This window comes from Salmo salar, chromosome ssa11 (genome assembly GCF_905237065.1).
Source record: "Salmo salar chromosome ssa11, Ssal_v3.1, whole genome shotgun sequence".
Classification (NCBI taxonomy): Eukaryota; Metazoa; Chordata; class Actinopteri; order Salmoniformes; family Salmonidae; genus Salmo; species Salmo salar.
This window is the reverse complement of record NC_059452.1, coordinates 25607210-25626785: the sequence shown is the minus strand read 5'-3', so window position 1 is coordinate 25626785 and position 19576 is coordinate 25607210.

Genomic DNA, 19576 nt, shown 5'->3' with positions numbered 1-19576 from the left:
GAGCAACGTTTCCTTGCCCCGAATAATTCAGTTTGTTCTGGGGGCAAAGGGGGGGTTCGACCCGCTACTAGATGGGTCTGTCTAATAAATACCTCAGTGGTACCTCGATACAACACTGGTCGCCGGCTTATCGACTCGTCGTGGAGCCCAATCAGCCACGCAAAACAGTCTTGAGTGGCAACAAATCTGCCCAATTAGCTGATTCGCTTTCCATACACCCACTCCTTTCGACACCCACACACCCATACTATGGTGGCCCTATAGGGCTGCAGCTACCCATACTTGGGACAGAGTAAGGTTGGGTATTTGCTCATGCTGCTATCACACATTATTGAGGCCTGAGTTAGGTCAGTGCTTGTTGATTTCAGACCAGTTTGCTACTCTTTGTCCTTTTTATTATTTTGTCAATTTTGTAAGTACTTTGGCACCTTTGAAAATAAAAGCCCATACCTGACACTTTGGAAAGAAATTACCTCACAATATAACGGCAGTATCTATAGACGGCAGGATCTGTATTTCAAAGTACCTAATTGAAACAATAACAATAAAGCGGTCACCCCGTCTCTGTTTTGATAAAACGCTAGGGGATGGGCTTCTCAAATTCATAGACAGATCTATGTATGGAAGGACTGACCACCGATTATATCAAAAGTATAATTTAAACCATGTTTAAACCATGTTTTGAGGCTATAGAGTGTTTGTTTACATTTGCATTGTTTACAAGCATTGGAGTAAAAAAATAGTATATATTGGTTTAGATGGGGTAAGACAGTTTAACTAAGCTCATGAGGCATTTCTAAGTTATATTCTTCAAGAATAAAGGGGTATATATTATGAATTTATAAGTCAAAAATGTATGTAGCTAAGGATTCTAGCTGTAAGGTTACTCTGTTACCCTAGCTATCAGTAGAAACACCTGTACTTGACTGGCTTGTGAAAGGTGCTGAAATACTTAAAACATTAAGAAAATAACCTGTGAAAAGTCACTTTAAGAAACAACATTTCCTGTCAAATGTAATTTGTTTTTCACTCCCCAGGGCAAAGATTTTAATAGTGAGCAAAACCCAGAGGTAAACCAGCCAAGGGTTGAGTGTCTGACTGAAGTGGGATCTTAGGGTAGGCAGCATGGTGTTCTGGTTGGAGGCTGAAGACTAGAAGCCTGCAGGGAGTCAGAAACACTGAAACACTGGCAGCAGGTTTCTACCCAGAACTTTTTCTCTACATGATACACAGAGAAGATGTTCTGGTCTGTATAGTCAGTGGTGACTCTCTAAACATCTCCCTGTATCAATAAGGTCCTCTCTCTGTCTGATGTCCCCGGTCGGAGGCTCTGACTCTGAGCGATCTCACCAAGCCAAAGACCTGCTTTATCAAGCAACCGATTTAACAAGACATCTCCTTTCATGCTTGTTGGCTTCTCAAGCAGTAATGGATTTTCTCAATGAGTCTCTCTTTCTTTTCTCCAGGTTTCACACTTTTTTCTGCCTGGGGAGCTGGGCTCCACTCCAGGTCAAATCCTCCGCCATTGACTTTGATTTCCTAAGGTAAGTGATCCGTCGCTCCAGGCCTGACTAGCACCGCCTGAAATCTGGCCTCACTTTGGCTCCCCATGCCTGATATTGTACACTTTAATGCAAAGTGAAGTAGCACATCTAAATAGCCTGTCAATCCCCTCCCCTCCACCACTCTTCACTCTGTATCTCTCTCTCTCTCTCTCTCTCTCTCTCTCTCTCTCTCTCTCTCTCTCTCTCTCTCTCTCTGGGTTTCCAAACTCCCCAGCTGGGACTCATTTCCAGTATGCTAGGGAATGTAAATGATACAGTGATATTAAGGGGTATTAAACTAGTTGATGACATTTTGGTCACATTAATGAAGAGTGGCACTGCATATGGGAGAAGGGGGGTGAGAGGGGGCATGACCAGCAGACAGTCCTGTGTGATCTGATCTAGCTTGGCCACAAAGACTTGATTTAAAAAAAATAAGAAACTCTTCTCATTCACTCCAACCACCCTCTGAAATAGAAAAGCTTTTAGGATGTATTGCTGTTACACTGTGTCTGTGATCTTGCTGTAGACTAAACTTCTTCCTCAGTCATCTTCTCTTTTTCATGCCAGGGATCCAGATAGAGCCCTCTCTTTCCCTGCAGCTGATCCCAGTCGCGGCCGGTTACATTAATTGTTAATAACAAAGGCAACCTTCAATCTGTGTGGTTTCCTGCCCACATTTGGTTCCTTTTCAGAGCCCCCGTTCCTCCTGATAGGAAATGCAACCCGAGATGTGTGAAAACAGTCCGTATATTGTAGTTTAATTGGCTAGCTCCATTGCTCGTCCTCGGCCCAGTGCACGTGCTGTAGGGGTGTCTGTTCCACAACGGGAAAGAATAAACCCAGGCTCAAATCTTAGGAAATACATCAAATCTGCTTCTGCAAGGCTCAGTTCCTTGCCATGTGATCTCTATAAACCAAATCACTGTTGGCTCCTGTACAAACTGGTGCCTGGGGCAAGCACACAATGAAAGCCAATTGTAAGTGACAACAGACTCTAGAGGGAGTGTGTGGAATAATAGAATATCTCTGCGCTTTCTCTTCTCTTGCAGGAGTTTCTGTTTGTTCACTTGTCAGATAGCTTGTGCATTTTGGAGAAGAAAATTGCAAAAGTATACATTCTTTGTTAAGGTCCCAAAGAAATACCACACACTTCTAAATCTAGGGTGACATTGACCTACAGTATGCCAAACAATAGGACCTATGCCACAATAAACAAAGCAAACAGAAAATGTTAACCAAATGTAAAGTGTTACACATGTGTACTGTTCTGTATTTGTATGTCAAAATAATGACAGTGGTGAAGTAAATAACAGTTGTGAAGTAAATGAGAGTTGTTAAGTACAGTGCCTTCAGAATGTATTTACATCCCTTGACTTTTTCCACATTTTGTTGTGTTTCAGCCTGAATTGAAAATGTATTAAATTACAACAACAAAAATGTCACTGGCCTACATACAATACCCCATTATGTCAAAGTGGATTTATGTTTTTCAAAGTTTTACAAATTAATACAAATGTTAAATCTGAAATGTCTTAAGTCAATAGGTATTCAACCCCTTTGTGATGGCAAGCCTAAATAAGTTCAGGAGTAAACATTTACTTAACAAGTCACATAATAAGTTGCATGGACTACCCCCTCTCTGTGCCCTACACATACAATTATGTGTAAGGTCCCTTAGTCGAGCAGTGAATTTCAAACACAGATTCAACCACAAAGACCAGGGAGGTTTTCCAATGCCTTGCAAAGAAGGGCACCATTGAATATGCCTTTGAGCATGGTGAAGTTATTAAATACACTTTGGATGTTGTATCAATACACCCAGTCACTACAAAGATACAGGCGTCCTTCCTAACTAACTCAATTGCTAGAGAGGAAGAAAACCGCTCAGGGATTTCACCATGAGGCCAAAGGTGACTTTAAAACAGTTACAGAGTATAATGGCTATGAGGAGATGGAGAAAACTCTGTCTTTGATTGCAGATATGCAGATGGAGTCAAAAAGAGAACACACAGAAGGCTGTTGTATGAAACACCTGTCTCCGGATTACATCTTCAAACTAAGGGCAACCATTCATGGCATTCATGACAGAGAGGGAGAAGCGTACATCCATGTATACGGGTAAGATAGTCTAGCTAGCTACATTTTCAGATGTTACACGTTTTTAATTTTGTCATTTTCATTTCAAGTTAAAGTGTACTGTTAGCTAGCTAGCTAATGCTAGCTGGCTGGCTCACTATCTAACATTACATATATGATCTGTGTAGTAATATTATTTGTATCTCAGATCCATTTGCATTGCTAGTTATAGCCTAATGTTAGTTAGCTAACATTGAACCAGGTTGATTAGCTACCTGCAGATTCATGCAGGGCAGTAACGTTATGAGTTGGGAATACGTTTAATTGTTTAGCTAGCTAGCTACATGTCTAAAGAAAAGACTCCACTATGCAAGTAACCATTTTAGTAGAGCGATGCTGAATGGGCGTAGACAAAGATAACCGCTCCAATATACGTACCAAAACGTTCAAGGGCCATTTTCTCAAAAGTGATTTTACAAGTTTATCAACTTTCAAAGCAGAATTACTTTCCCGTTGTTCCTCAACTGTAGTGTATCATATTCAATTTACTAGCTCTGAGTCTCTACTTTTATCCAATGTAAAAAAACACCATTTCAAATTTTGGTACATCGCTTGGATATATATTTTTGGTCTTTGGTCCACAGACTATCTATAACTAATACCAAGCGTATCCTACTGAAACACTAACTCTCTCATCTTGTTTTTATCATTAGTATCTAACTGTAAATTATAGATATTTTACTTCATCATTCCTTTTCTATCAAAAATGAATCACTTTTGCAGAGGCATTAGTTAGAAATTCTTAATAACGGTTATTAGACAAGTGCCTCCATCACCCTCTCTCACTGAAAGCAATGGCAGCATGGCAACATGCCACAGCCATGTAAATTCATCTCTTTTTAAATCAGATCCTGGCTCAGGAGTTCACAGGCACAGAGATTGTTTTCAAGACTCTCCTGCCTGAAGCTTAAAGACTTATCCTAGTCATTTAGTTTTAATAGTTCTTACCTCCTTTGACACGACATGTACTGTAGGTGAGGCTTCGCTGATCAATGCCAGTGACGACAAACTTCAAATAGTTTAGCTACTGTACTTTACTCATCTTCATGCAAATGTATGGGTGAAAAAGAAATGTGATGTACAGAAAGTGAATATATTTTCTCTATGAATACACAATATATGTCTTCTAGGTTGATTGACTGCCTTTTGATAGCCTCACCACAGATTAGAAAATGTATAATTTTATCCTCCATACCAGACATGGAAAATATTTTATTGATCATATCCGTGGTTATAGAATATGAAAGAAAAAGGCTACTGCTCTCTGTTTCTCTGCTATTCAGTTTGACATTTGAGATTTAATTAAGTGAGTAACAAAGAAATATCTAGATAATGGGCCTAATTGTTTCCAGGCCTGGCTGACAGTCATTTGAAAAATGAAACCAAATTATAATTATACCCTTTATAATATTGAAATTGTTGTACGGTATGTTTCTGATTAATAAACTGGCAAAAATCTCTGAATGTTTTCATCCGCAATGAGAATGAACATAAATCTATTTGGCAAATTGAACCAATTTCCAGGCCAACATCCTGTAATTGTTTCCTTATTTGACCAGGCAGCTTAAAGCCGCAATAATAAAGAGCCATCATAAAACCTTAAGAGGGTTATTTTAAGGGGAATGCAAAAAATCAACTCAATAGCAAAATAAGACCAGTTGCAAGCTGGCTTGATTTGAAAGGAGTCTAATGTACAGCCTTTTCATGAGCTGAGATTGTAGCCATTCAGCTTTACTGTTTTGTCAAAGGGAAATTAGTATTTTCCTGGGAAGTGTTGGACAGCTAGAGGTACACAGAAATGTTGACAATGCGTTAAAAGACTGAGGTGATGAAGTATTGTTTTTTTCTGACACTACATAAAGTGTTATTGTTTGTACTAATAATAAGAGCTGACTATTGATCAATAGAAAAACATTTTTACATTCCTTTTTACAAATGCAATAAGTCAAACATGATAGTCCTCCAAAGATAATACTGTCTGGCCAATGAATGAAGTCATTGTGGACTTGGTGAAATATGCAAGTCAAATACTCCTCAATCACTCCAAGTCATGCCTTGTGAAGGTTCAGCTGTGTCTGGCCTGGGACAGGGAGAGTGGATCTGAATAAACCCTGATGATAACAACAGTTCCAATGGAGGAATATTTCAACCACACACCATTACATCCTCTCTCTGCAGTGGGACTGAAAAGAAAAAGCTCTGGCAAAATGGCATTACAATTTAGTAGACTACTTGAAAAGCAGAGTCTTAATACCAAACAGATTGCAGTGTTTGGTTTAGCAGAAAGGATCAGAAGCGAGAATGAGTTTTAAAAAGTTGCCACATTTATGACACTTTAGATATTCAGAGCTCCTATTTCGTTTATCCTCTGAATTAAAGTCATAAAATGATTGCAACGTTTTATTGAAGTCTTTTTTTCCACAGCTGGGTCATTTTTATATGTAGAGTCAGAATCATTTTTAGATCTACAGATGCCTTTATGTCTATTCAGCACAAAACCACAATGGAGATACTGTAGCTACCAGCTCTTAAATTGAAATGCACTTAACAGTAAAACCAATAAACGGATAAATTAATATTTTTCAATATAATCTAAAATTCTTATTTTACATCCTTGTCTACCTTCAATTACATATCCAAAACACGCTGCAGCCAAGCATTATAATTTAAGAATGCCCATAACCCCGTAAAATGTGAAGCCCTACTCTCAACATTTATTATACAGTGGGACATTTTTCCAGACCCCTTTTTAGCTGACACGGCAGATTTTATTATTATTGTTAATATTTTATAGTAAATTTCACCACACTGTCAATGGTAATATATGATCACTCTTGATCAGGTACATACTGTAAGTGGTCAGAACCCCCTAAGACTAAGTGCAATGCCCGATTAAAGATGAACTTCTAACTAGTTTTCCCTTCATCGAGTCCATCCGTCCAGGGCTATGTCTGTGCTCACACACTCTCGCCAATAGGTTGTTAATGGATAACTTTATCTAATGGCTCCTCACATTTAAAAAAAAATGTTTTTACCAACTGGTTATTAGTACTCTATGTGGATTGATGGGCTACTTGGACTAATATCTTAAATTATGGACGTTTATTTGAATCATCATAGAAATGATCACATATTGGATGTTGGAATGAATTGTGTGTTTTCAGTACAGCCTGCATATCTAAATTCATTGTAATTGCACTCGGGACATTACCACTACGACGAATATTCTGGACATTCTCTCTGAGCTCTTTCTGTATAAAGATAGGCCGGCTTACTACAATGTGACATATTAGAATTAAAGAAGCAGGACGAATCAGAAGGCTTGGCCACCCCTGGGTGGAGGGTAATTAAACTGCCTGACTGTATTTTGATCTGCGGCTCAATGGGACTGGGAAACAAAGCCATGCTAATGGTACTATCCTAACTGATGTTGGGACCAGTGGTTTTGTTCCACTGGCTGTGCCATGGGTGCTTACAAAGTCTTTATTCACAACTCCAGAGTCACACAACTACACTGATCAAGGCTGGGGCTCTGCCTCCAAGGTATACATATTTTGTAGAATATGTGATATCTAATTAAGGGAGGAGAATGAAAACATACCTATCCGCCAAGGCTTACCTATACCTATCCACCACGCCAAGGCTTTAACATCAGTTACTAAATGGAAATTCTTAATTTAGCTCTTTTTATAGTCAGTGTGCTTCTCATGATTTTTGCACCTGCATTTAGAATAAAAATCGCAACAAATAATGCAATTAGGTTGTTTTAGATTTGAATAAGACAAAAGGAAGTCTGAATATCTTTTCAGTGAGACATTCAGCTTTCAGCTTTTTTCAAATCAGGATCCTTCTATAACCCACAGTATCAAGACCAGCAGAAGAAATTAAGTGTTACCCTTGAGAAAATCAGAGTGAATCCTGTGTTCCTGTGTAAACTCAATCTTGTAAATAATTTATTTTCTGTTTTAAAGTACATTTTCACTTTTACTGATATAAAACACATGCCAGCATCAAGAGCATGCAAATTGTATATGGGTGAACAGACAATCAAAAGTAATAGCCTGTAATCAAGTGTTACCTTCATGGTATTATCTCAGTAATGATTTGTAGCTAGAAGCCAATTAGGCCTATTAAAATACCTTCATGAAGTTCACTGATCAGACAGCAGGCTAGGCTACACACATATTCCCTGTTGATCGCTTGTGCTGCTGCTGCTCTGTGTGAGGCTTTGGCATTTCCTGATATAATCCTTATAGGGCACCTTCTCCTGGTTGTAACAAAGGTTTTTAATACAATCACACTGTCTTGTAGTTTATGGGGCATGTTCGCAATATTATCATGCCAACTTCAGTGTGTTAATGAATGGATGCATGCCAGTGTAACAGTCATCAGTCCCAACATCTCCTTTGAAGCCTCATCGAGCAGAAAGCTTTTAAACAAAATGTTTGAAGTGTCTGCCTGTGTAGTAATGATTTATAATTCTCTTGAACTAATGCAAAATTTGCTAGTAAAAATAATTTTGGAAATAAAAAATAAATTGTGCCCGGAGGGTCAGGCCGAGTTTCAAAAGGAGATCACCCAAGAGCAGCAAATGATTTAATAAGCCACCAGATCCAGAATGGTAAAATGGAGGGGAGCAGGATGGAGAATATCAAAGTATGTCTAATTAACATCAGTTTATTAGTGTGTCAATCTTTTTAGATGGAGTCTGAGATGAGAGAGGAGGGAGAGAAATAGAGAAATGGTTTTACTAAATGTATGAGACGCACCTCTACGGTTATCACCCGTTACCCACCAAACATATCTTTTTCTTTCTGCATGCAGATTTTCACATTTCCAGCACAGCTTTTTAGCTTTGTTAAAACAATCATAAAAAAACAGAAAACAACTACCAAGATTTTTCCATCACCATTATTCCTCAAGGAAGCAGATGGATGAATATTTAATATCACTTGCATCTGTATGATTGCATAGTGATAATCAGAATGCTTGACAAGCTTTCTGGAATATCATTTTTCTATGGAATACAGAATGTGTTGAATTTGCAGAGGGGAGACAATGTTAATTCCTCTGGCTCCGTCTTTTAATCATAGATCAGTTTCTCATCAGCTCCACCATGTCTTCAGAGAGGAGAAAGGCCCCAAAAGCATGGAGGAGATGCTACAGAAACAGATGTCATAAACCTTTGCAGCAAGACCAATCAAAGCTTCAGCCATAACATGGCACTTGGATAAGTCTGCATGTTTTCTGTGTCTCTCTACACCATCAGTACACAGCTATATTTCAGCGCCAATGGGGGCAGCTGATAGAAGAAACCACCGCAGGTGGAAATGTTTTCATACCCATCCTGAATCTGCTATTGAGAGAGGAGACTCTCATCAACCAACACATGACATGCACCCAAACACACACCAGTATAGCTTCCAACACACATATAACTGAAATAATCATGATGATCAATGCAAACAAAGGACTTCATAGTGTAGGTTGTTGCTGACCTTTTTTTTAGCCATCACTTGGAACACATTTGCTCATGTGTGTTCCCCACATCCATGCCAAGCTCAACTCACAGGCCCATATCTCAGAGAAAGCCCTGTGAGAAAGCACTGCATTTAAATCTGACAGCTCAAAACCCCACTCGTCCCATTATTCAAAACTAATACAGTTTTATTAAAATAATCCAGCGTAATGATTTAATGCATGCACTTTTGAATTGTAAAGTGTTATACATTATCATGATGGCACATTTGCTTGTTTCTTTTAACCCCACGCCCACCACCCCATATTTCCTGCTCCAGAGGTCCCCTGACACCCTCTCCTCTGAGTACACTCATGTTTCAGCTAAGGAGCCCCTCTACCATTTACATAAATATACTGTATGCCTGGGCCAATGGGGAGGCAGGAACAAAGTGGCTGCATCCAAGAGGTAGCAGACTGGAATCCCCTACAGGAAAGGCAACATCCCAGTGTGCTTGTCTGTAGCTTTCATGTTAAATTCATGGTGCCTGGAATGTACGCTAGCCAACATGTGCTCCTGCCATAGTATATCCTCCACTGTCTCCTCCGTCTACTCCAGAAAAGCCTCATGATTTAATAGGGAGGTTCATCTAAAATCCACTCAGCCAAACAGACCTTGAGTCAACGCAGGTCAACAAGACCATGTCTCCATTCATAGTGCTGCTAGTACAGGGGTCCCCAAAGCAAACACCCAACACAGTCTGTTTAATTCAAGTGATTATCAAAGACAAATAAGATCAAGTGGGTCTATCTAATGAATATATTACAGCTTACAAGGACTTAAAAGACAAGCATTCACACACACACACACACACACACACACACACACACACACACACACACACACACACACACACACACACACACACACACACACACACACACACACACACACACACACACACACACACACACACACCACACACACACTAACACTTTCTCTGTGGATGGAGTGAATGTTAATGTGTGGACCAGATGCTTCTGAGGTGCTGTAATATTCACTGCCTCAGCTGTGCAGGTTGACCTGTCTGTCTTTACAGACGGTGGCTGGTGAGGGCCAGGGTGAGCATGCCAACATGTTTATAATATGCACTTGTTTACAGTAATAGTGTTATCAGTAATAATAATAATTTGGTGGGTGCTTATATTTGTGCTATTTCACACATGTACATATGTATTAATACTGTATGTGAATTGAAAATTATTTTTTTGCATATCCCACTCTCCCTGAGACACCCTCATAGAGTGGGGTCACAGGCAGGGTTGGCCATTCATCAGCAACCCTGGAGCAATTAGGGGTAAGTGCCTTGCTCAAAGGCACATAGACAGATTGTTCACCTTGTCAGCTAGGGGATTTGAACCAGTGACCTTTTGATTACTGGCCCAACATGCTAACTGCTAGGCAGCTAGCTGAGGAACTCTCAACTCTGGATTTGCTAGCAACAACAACACTGATTCAATTGGCACATGCAAATTCACGCTGAGTTGAGCAACACAAATAAATAAAAAGTCGGGGGTTATATTCACTTCAAGTTTTTATTTCAGCACCCTGTGGAAGGATTGCAGCAGTACAGGACAAACATAGGTAGGTACAGGTAAGCATTTTCAGAATTACATTTTTACCTGAATCGACTGATGGTGACTCAAGTTTGTTACTAGCAATTCCTGCGTCTAGTTATCAAAACTCAGCTCCGCCTCGATATAAGAGAACGAAGTGGAGCGTTCCTCAGCAGCTAGGCTACCTGCCGCCCAGTTATCAAAACTCAGCTCCGCCTCGATATAAGAGAACGAAGTGGAGCGTTCCTCAGCAGCTAGGCTACCTGCCGCCCAGTTATCAAAACTCAGCTCCGCTTCGATATAAGAGAACGAAGTGGAGCGTTCCTCAGCAGCTAGGCTACCTGCCGCCCAGTTATCAAAACTCAGCTCCGCCTCCATATAAGAGAACGAAGTGGAGCGTTCCTCAGCAGCTAGGCTACCTGCCGCCCAGTTATCAAAACTCAGCTCCGCCTCGATATAAGAGAACGAAGTGGAGCGTTCCTCAGCAGCTAGGCTACCTGCCGCCCAGTTATCAAAACTCAGCTCCGCCTCCATATAAGAGAACGAAGTGGAGCGTTCCTCAGCAGCTAGGCTACCTGCCGCCCAGTTATCAAAACTCAGCTCCGCCTCCATATAAGAGAACGAAGTGGAGCGTTCCTCAGCAGCTAGGCTACCTGCCGCCCAGTTATCTCCCTTTGTATTTTGTTAGCCTACTACATTATGGGTCTAAGTTTCAGGAGACTAAGTTATGTTAAAGATGTTGGGCTCCCTGGCATAATCATAATACAATACTTTTCTTTACTTTTAATCAAAAAGACAGATTTGATATCAACTTTAATCGCACATTATTTTGCAATAATTTCATGCAACTACATTCGCATTTTCTTTCTTTACTATATTGGATCAACACATTTCCATCATAGATCTCAAGCTTGACTTCAAAGAACATAGGCGGGAAAGGGGCAGGTTTTCAGTTAATGACAATATGCCAATGCACTGCTGAGGGTTGCAAGTTTGGTGCCAAAGAGTTCTCAACGGTCCCTATCACTATGCCAGTATTCAGAAGTCATACTATTTTCCCTAGTCCTCGCTGTCCCAGGCTTCCGTCTGTGGTTCATCCCCCTATGAGGACAACCCTGGGCCCGTATTCATAAAACAACTCAGAGTGGGAGTGCTGATCTAGGGTCAGGCCCCCATGTCCTTGTAAGCTTATTAATTCAGCCTGGTCTCATAGACTAAACGTAACATAATAAATGTAAACTGGGACACTCAAATTACTATGACATGTTAGGTTTGGTATGGTTAGATAAGACAGAAGGTTGCTTAACACTTAAGACAAAAACGAAAGAAGGGTGGATGTCTAGCAACCCAAAGGTCGCGTGTTCGAATCTCATCACGGACAACTTTAGCATTTTTGCAACTACTTACTACTTTTTAACTACTTTGCAACTACTTAGCATGTTAGATAACCCTTTCCTTCCCTAACCCTAACCTTAACCCTTTAACCTAACTCCTATCCCTAACCTTAGCCTTAACCCTAACCTTAACCTTAACCCCTAACTCTAACCCCTAGCTAACATTAGACACGTAGCTAACGTTAGCCACAACAAATTGTAATTCGTAACATTTCAAAAGTTTTGCAAATTCGTAACTTATTGAATGAATTGTAATTCGTAAAATATAACATACGAAATGGATGACGGACATCAACAAATGAATACATACCATACGAAACGTAACATATCATACTAATCGGAGTGTTCCGGATTTGGCTTTACTATGTTACATCTAAGTCTGAGTCCAGGTTGTGGATACAAGTACTGAGCCCTCCTGGTCCTGAGCAGTAACCATGGCACCAGTGCTGCTTCCCCCAGGATGAGATACAGTTCAGGCAATGGCAAAATTTACATCATTTTTTATCAACATTTCTACATTGAGAGAGACACTGCCAAAGCCCCCAAGGCATATCGTGCATCAGAGATCCATGGATAACCAAACACAAGCTCCACAGTAGTACATGAATGATACTGATGTTTTTCCCTGCTCTACATTGACAAACACAAATACCAGATTTTGCTCAGAACCACTGAAAACCTTCCTTTTTCAGAGTTCTCGCTGTTAATTCATCAGACTACATTGGCAATGTATTGGGCTCGTGAAAAATGCATGAATTACTAATTAATGAAGCATTCTGCCTACATTTACATATTCATAAAGGTGTGGTTGAGTAATTGACGTATGCATGAAAGAGCTGAGTGATGGCTTTGAGATAATAACACATGCCAACATAGGAACCTTTATTTTGTTAAATTCGCAAAAAGCAGAGGGAGCCGAGATGCTTTTAAATATCCATTACGTATTCATTATTCCCTAAAGAAATGCAGTCAAATGCTTTGAGAGATAAATACACTGAGGAGATGCAATGATGTGAAACAGTATGTAAAATTACATTTTCTGAAATATTGTCCCATGTGGATTTTTCAAAAGTTCATTTAGCAAACCAATGTGCCCAACAACCGTGCTCGGAAAGTCAGATTTTACACAGAAAAACACAAACATATTTGCAATGTCAAATGATATAATCACAACTAAGTAAACATAAAGGCAGGCTATTTTTTCTTACTCTTTGAAAATGGATGCACCTACAACTTCTATCTTGCACTCCTTTTAAATAAGTTCAGAGTTTTTGTCTCTCAAGGAATTTGGAAGTTGTTCCCAACACTCCCTCAGATCAGTATTACTCTAGTATTGTGTTTTACATCAGTTTTTTAAAGAATTTCCATATAAAATGTTGTGAATTGTTGATACATTATCTCTGTGATAGCTGCTGAAAACAGATTGTGTCCCATTGTGTCATGATGTCAGCCTTCTGGAGCCAACCCCCCAATGTGGCAGGTCCAAGAAGGTCTGGCCGCAGCCATAGTGTGTGTCACTTCTCAAAACGTCTTTCCATTGTTAAAGCCTCCTCACAAAGGCCTTGTGAAAGCTGGCCCAAATATGGCTCATTAAAAAAATCACAAACAACATTCAGATGGTTCCTAGGCTTTCCTCACAGCTATGCACTGAGGAATGACAAGTCCAACAAAACCATGTCGGGTTTTTCACCCAGACCCATTGTGTTCCCACATTAACTCCAAGCTGGGCCCTTTGAGCCTGGCCAGAGTTGTGTCTTGCCTTCTCGGACATGGCCCGGCTCTATCAGCAGGCTTGGCCAACCCAGCACAGCACACCATGCAGACTCTCCTTTCTCCCTTATAGAGACTTGGCTCTCAGACACATTGTGCCAAACGATTGATGGGGCAGGACACAAGTTATACAATTAAAGATGGCCTTTCTCAGCCAAGTGAGTTCATTCATTTCAATGTGAGGACCTTTGTGCTTGCAGCCATTGTTTTGATAGAAAATGAGGGACGGGTTTTATTTCCCAAGCACAAGAACTCAGAACTCTGGATCTGTACACAATCTAAACAATCTGGAGAAGGCTTCTGAAAGTAACTGAGGCCAGAAAATGGTAAAAGAAACAAAGAACGAACACAAGATGATAATGATTTCTTACTGTGTGGGGGAAACTGAACCACAGCCTGGGATACTCAGAGGAATGTGTCTATGTTCTGCCATATACAACAGCTGGCAACCCATGCCAATGGGAAGCTAGAAAAACTAATTGCAACTGGAATTGGCAAGTCTACTGCATTATAAAGCTCTCATATAAGAGAGGCACGTATCAGTCAGACATAGGAAGTTCATTGTACGTCTTCAAGACAGAGAGAATGTGAGAGAGCTCAAAAGAGGTGAGATACAGTAAATCACTAGTCAGGTGGTGCATTAGGATGGTAAAGTTTGAGTTTAACCTTGCAGGACTTTTGGAAGGCACTTGCGAGTGTCGGCGGTGCAGAGTTTTGGCAGCTGCACAGGGAGCCTGGTGGGTCGGCCCATCTCCGGGAGCTGCTACTCCACACTAATCTATTTTAAACCATCTGTGAAATTAGCAAGATTTCTTAAGTCCTTCACCTCCAAGGATTAAAAAATGGCTGAGGGCCTGGGCCGTCCTTACATATGTATGCATGTCCGATAACTCAGAGAGGGAAGCCAAGTCAAAGTTCTGAGGGAATTCTTCTTATCTACACAATATATTAACTTGTACAAAGAAATCTGAACTGACATCACCAATTTACAAAGACATAACATATCTCAATAGTCATAATAATGAGTGGAGTTATCTTCTTGGGTTTTCTCAACATTGTTCATATTGGCCATACCTGGCAGTGCTGAAATCTCCTTCTTCGTACAATTTACACTGACTATGCCAAACATTAGGAACACCTTCCGAATAGTATTTGCACGGCCGGATAAAAAAACGTACCCGATTTAAACTGGTTACTACTCTTGCCCAGAAATGAGAATATGCATATAATTAGTAGATTTGAATAGAAAACACTCAAAAGTTTCTAAAACTGTTTGAATGGTATCTGTGAGTATAACATAACTCATATGGTAGGCCAAAACCTGAGAAGATTCCATCCAGGAAATGCCCTGTCTGACAATTTGTTGTCCTTCTGTTGCATCTCTATCAAAAATACAGCATCTGTGCTGTAACGTGACACTTTCTAAGGCTCCCATTGGCTCTCTAAAGCTGCCAGAAAGTGGAATGGGGTGTCTGCTGTCTCTGGGCGAAGAACAGCAGGAGAGTTTGTGAGTGGTCAGCCTGGGGACAGTGACACTGGAGATGCGCGGTCCCGAGAATTCTCTATTTTTTTCTTTCAGCCTTTGAATGAATACAACGCTGCCCGGTTGGAATATTATCACTATTTTATGAGAAAAATAGCATAAAAAAAGATTTTAAACAGCGTTTGACATGCTTCTAAGTACGGTAATGGAATATTTTGAATTTTTTTGTCACGAAATGCGCTCGCGCGTCACCCTTCGGATAGTGACCTGAATGCACGAACAAAACGGAGCTATTTGAATATTACTATGGATTATTTGGAACCAAAACAACATTTGTTGTTGAAGTAGAAGTCCTGGGAGTGCATTCTGACGAAGAACAGCAAAGGTAATCACATTTTTCTAATAGCAATTCGGAGTTTAGTGAGTCCCAAACTTGGTGGGTGTCAAAATAGCTAGCCGTGATGGCCGAGCTATGTACTCAGAATATTGCAAAATGTGTTTTCGCCGAAAAGCTATTTTAAAATCTGACACCGCGATTGCATAAAGGAGTTCTGTATCTATAATTCTTAAAATAATTGTTATGTATTTTGTGAACGTTTATCATGAGTAATTTAGTAAATTCACCGGAAGTTTTCAGTGGGTTTGCTAGTTCTGAACATCACATGCTAATGTAAAAAGCTGTTTTTTTATATAAATATGAACTTGATTGAACAAAACATGCGTGCATTGTATAACATAATGTCCTAGGAGTGTCATCTGATGAAGATCATCAAAGGTTAGTGCTGCATTTAGCTGTGGTTTTGGTTTTTGTGACATATATGCTTGCTTTGAAAATGGCTGTGTGATTATTTTTGGCAGGGTACTCTCCTGACATAATCTAATGTTTTGCTTTCGCTGTGAAGCCTTTTTGAAATCGGACAATGTGGTTAGATTAACGAGAGTCTTGTCTTTAAAATGGTGCAAAATAGTCATATGTTTGAGAAATTGAAGTTATAGCATTTTTGAGGTATTTGTATTTCGTGCCACGCGATTCCACTGGCTTTTGACTAGGGTCTCGCCCAGGGAGGTTAAAGGGGGTGATACTCTAGACCCAAACTGTTACAGACCTATATCCATCCTGCCCTGCCTTTCTAAAGTCTTCGAAAGCCAAGTTAACAAACAGATCACTGAACATTTCGAATCCCACCGTATCTTCTCCGCTGTGCAATCCGGTTTCCGAGCTGGTCATGGGTGCACCTCAGCCATGCTCAAGGTACTAAACAATATCATAACCGCCATCGACAAAAGACAGTACTGTGCAGCCATCTTCATCGACCTGGCCAAGGCTTTCGACTCTGTCAATCACCGCTTTCTTATCGGCAGACTCAACAGCCAAAGTTTCTCAAATGGCTGCCTCGCCTGGTTCACCAACTACTTCTCAGATAGAGTTCAGTGTGTCAAATCGGAGGGCCTGTTGTCCAGACCTCTGGCAGTCTCTATGGGGGTACCACAGGGTTCAATTCTCGGGCCAACTCTTTTCTCTGTATATATCAATGATGTCGCTCTTGCTGCGGGTGATTCTCTGATTCACCTCTACGCAGACGACACCATTCTGTATACATCTGGCCCTTCTTTGGACACTGTGTTAACAAACTTCCAAACAAGCTTCAATGCAATACAAAACTCCTTCCATGGCTAAATGCATGCTCTTCAACCGATCGCTGCCCAAACCCACCTGCCGACTACCATCACTACTCTGGATGGTTCTGACTTAGAATATGTGGACAACTACAAATACCTAGGAGTCTGGCTAGACTGTAAACTCTCCTTCCAGACTCATATTAAACATCTCCAATCCAAAATTAAATCTAGAATCGGCTTCCTATTTTGCAACAAAGCCTCCTTCACTCACGCTGCCAAACATACCCTCGTTAAACTGACTATCCTACCGATCCTCGACTTCGGCGATGTCATTTACAAAATAGCCTCCAACACTCTACTCAGCAAACTGGATGCAGTCTATCACAGTGCCATCCGTTTTGTCACCAAAGCCCCATATACCACCTACCACTGCGACCTGTATGCTCTCGTTGGCTGGCCCTCGCTACATATTTGTCACCAAACCCACTGGCCATCTATAAGTCTCTGCTAGGTAAAGCTCCACCTTATCTCAGCTCACTGGTCACCATAACAACACTCACCTGTAGCACGCACTCCAGCAGGTATATCTCACTGGTCTTACCCAAAGCCAACACCTCCTTTGGCCGCCTTTCCTTCCAGTTCTCTGCTGCCAATGACTGGAACAAATTGCAAAAATCGCTGAAGTTGGAGACTTATATCTCCCTCACTAACTTTAACATCAGCTCTCTGTGCAGCTTACCGATCGCTGCAGCTGTTCACAGCCCATCTGTAAATAGCCCATCCAACTACCTACCTCATCCCCATATTGTTTTATTTACTTTTTTTTACTCTTTTGCACACCAGTATTTCTACTTGCACATCATCATCTGCACATCTATCACTCCATTGTTAATTTGCTAAATTGCAATTACTTCGCTACTACGGCCTATTTATTGCCTTACCTCCTTATGCCATTTGCACACACTGAATATAGACTTTTTATATTGTGTTATTGACTGTACGTTTGTTTATTCCATGTGTAACTCTGTGTTGTTGTGTGTGTTGAACTGCTTTGCTTTATCTTGGCCAGGTCGCAGTTGTAAATGAGAACTTGTTCTCAACTGGCCTACCGGGTTAAATAAAGCTGAAATAAAAATACCGTTTTTTTTTTATACACACATGAAACCATTGATAGTGAAAAATCCAGCAGTGTTGCAGTTGTTGACACAAACCTGTGCACCTGGCACCTACTACCATACCTCGTTCAAAAACACTTAAATCTTTTGTCTTGCACATTCATCCTCTGAATGGCACACATACAAAATCCGTGTCTCATTTTTTACATTTACATTTTAGTCATTTAGCAGACGCTCTTATGCAGAGCGACTTACAGTAGTGAATGCATACATTTCATACATTTTTTCCCCGTACTGGTCCCCCGTGGGAATCGAACCCACAACCCTGGCGTTGCAAACACCATGCTCTACCATCAAAAAGAAAGGAGGACCAAGGCACTCTTCATATAATAGATTAAAATGTCTTTATTAGTATGGCATGTTCAATAGAAACAATGTTTTTAAAAATCCGACGCGTTTCGGCTGCATGGCCTTCGTCAGGGAGTACAAAGAAATAATACAATGTTCTCTTTTTAACAGCTTTGCTCGACCATGCTCTACCAACTGAGCCACACGGGTCTCAATTGACTCAAAGCTTTAAAATAATTCTTTAACCTGTCTCCTCCCCTTTATCTACACTGATTGAAGTGGATTTAACAAGTTACATCAATAAGGGATTGTAGCTTTCACCTGGATTCATCTGGTCAGTCTTTGTCATGGAAAGTGAAGATGTTCTTAATGTTTTGTACACAGTGTATTTCTATTGGATACATATGCTGGGTATCTGGTCCGTCAGTGTGTCTCACTCCCAAAAATATTGAAATTAATTTTATCATGAAATCCATGAAATATTCTTCTTTAATAGTCAGATTGACAGAGTAAAACCATACATAGATTGAAGTACCTGCAGATCGCGAGGGAGAGCAGCACTCAAACTGCTCAGAGAGAGAGAGAGTAATACTTCAGCATTGCAGTAGCTCTGCCAAAGGCAGTCGGCCTACAATAAAGTCATGAGTCAAGTCTAATGAGAAAATCAGATAAATAGCAGCTGTGCTTGTGGAGCCGGCGCTCTCTGACTGATTCACTGGGCTCAGTGGCCATGCCGTGGAGCGCAAGGACAGACAGGGACTCCAGAACAGTAAAATATTGTTCCAGGCGCCTCCCCCCTACAATGTTTAGTCATCGGAGTGGTGAAATTGCAGTCCTGCCAGTGTGCAGCAGAAGCAACACTGTATTAATTATTATCTGCAGCCCAAACACCTACGTTTGTAGTAACACTGTGACAGTTCATCTAAACAGGCCACTTACAGGCAGTGGCATTAGTCTCCATACCTCACTAGACCTCTTAACCCCCCCTCCCCGACCCCCTTCTCCCATCTGGCAAGCATAGAAAAAAGCATGGCACATCGAAGATAAAAAATATGGGCCAAAGGAAATTAGAATTATTGTCTTTCACTC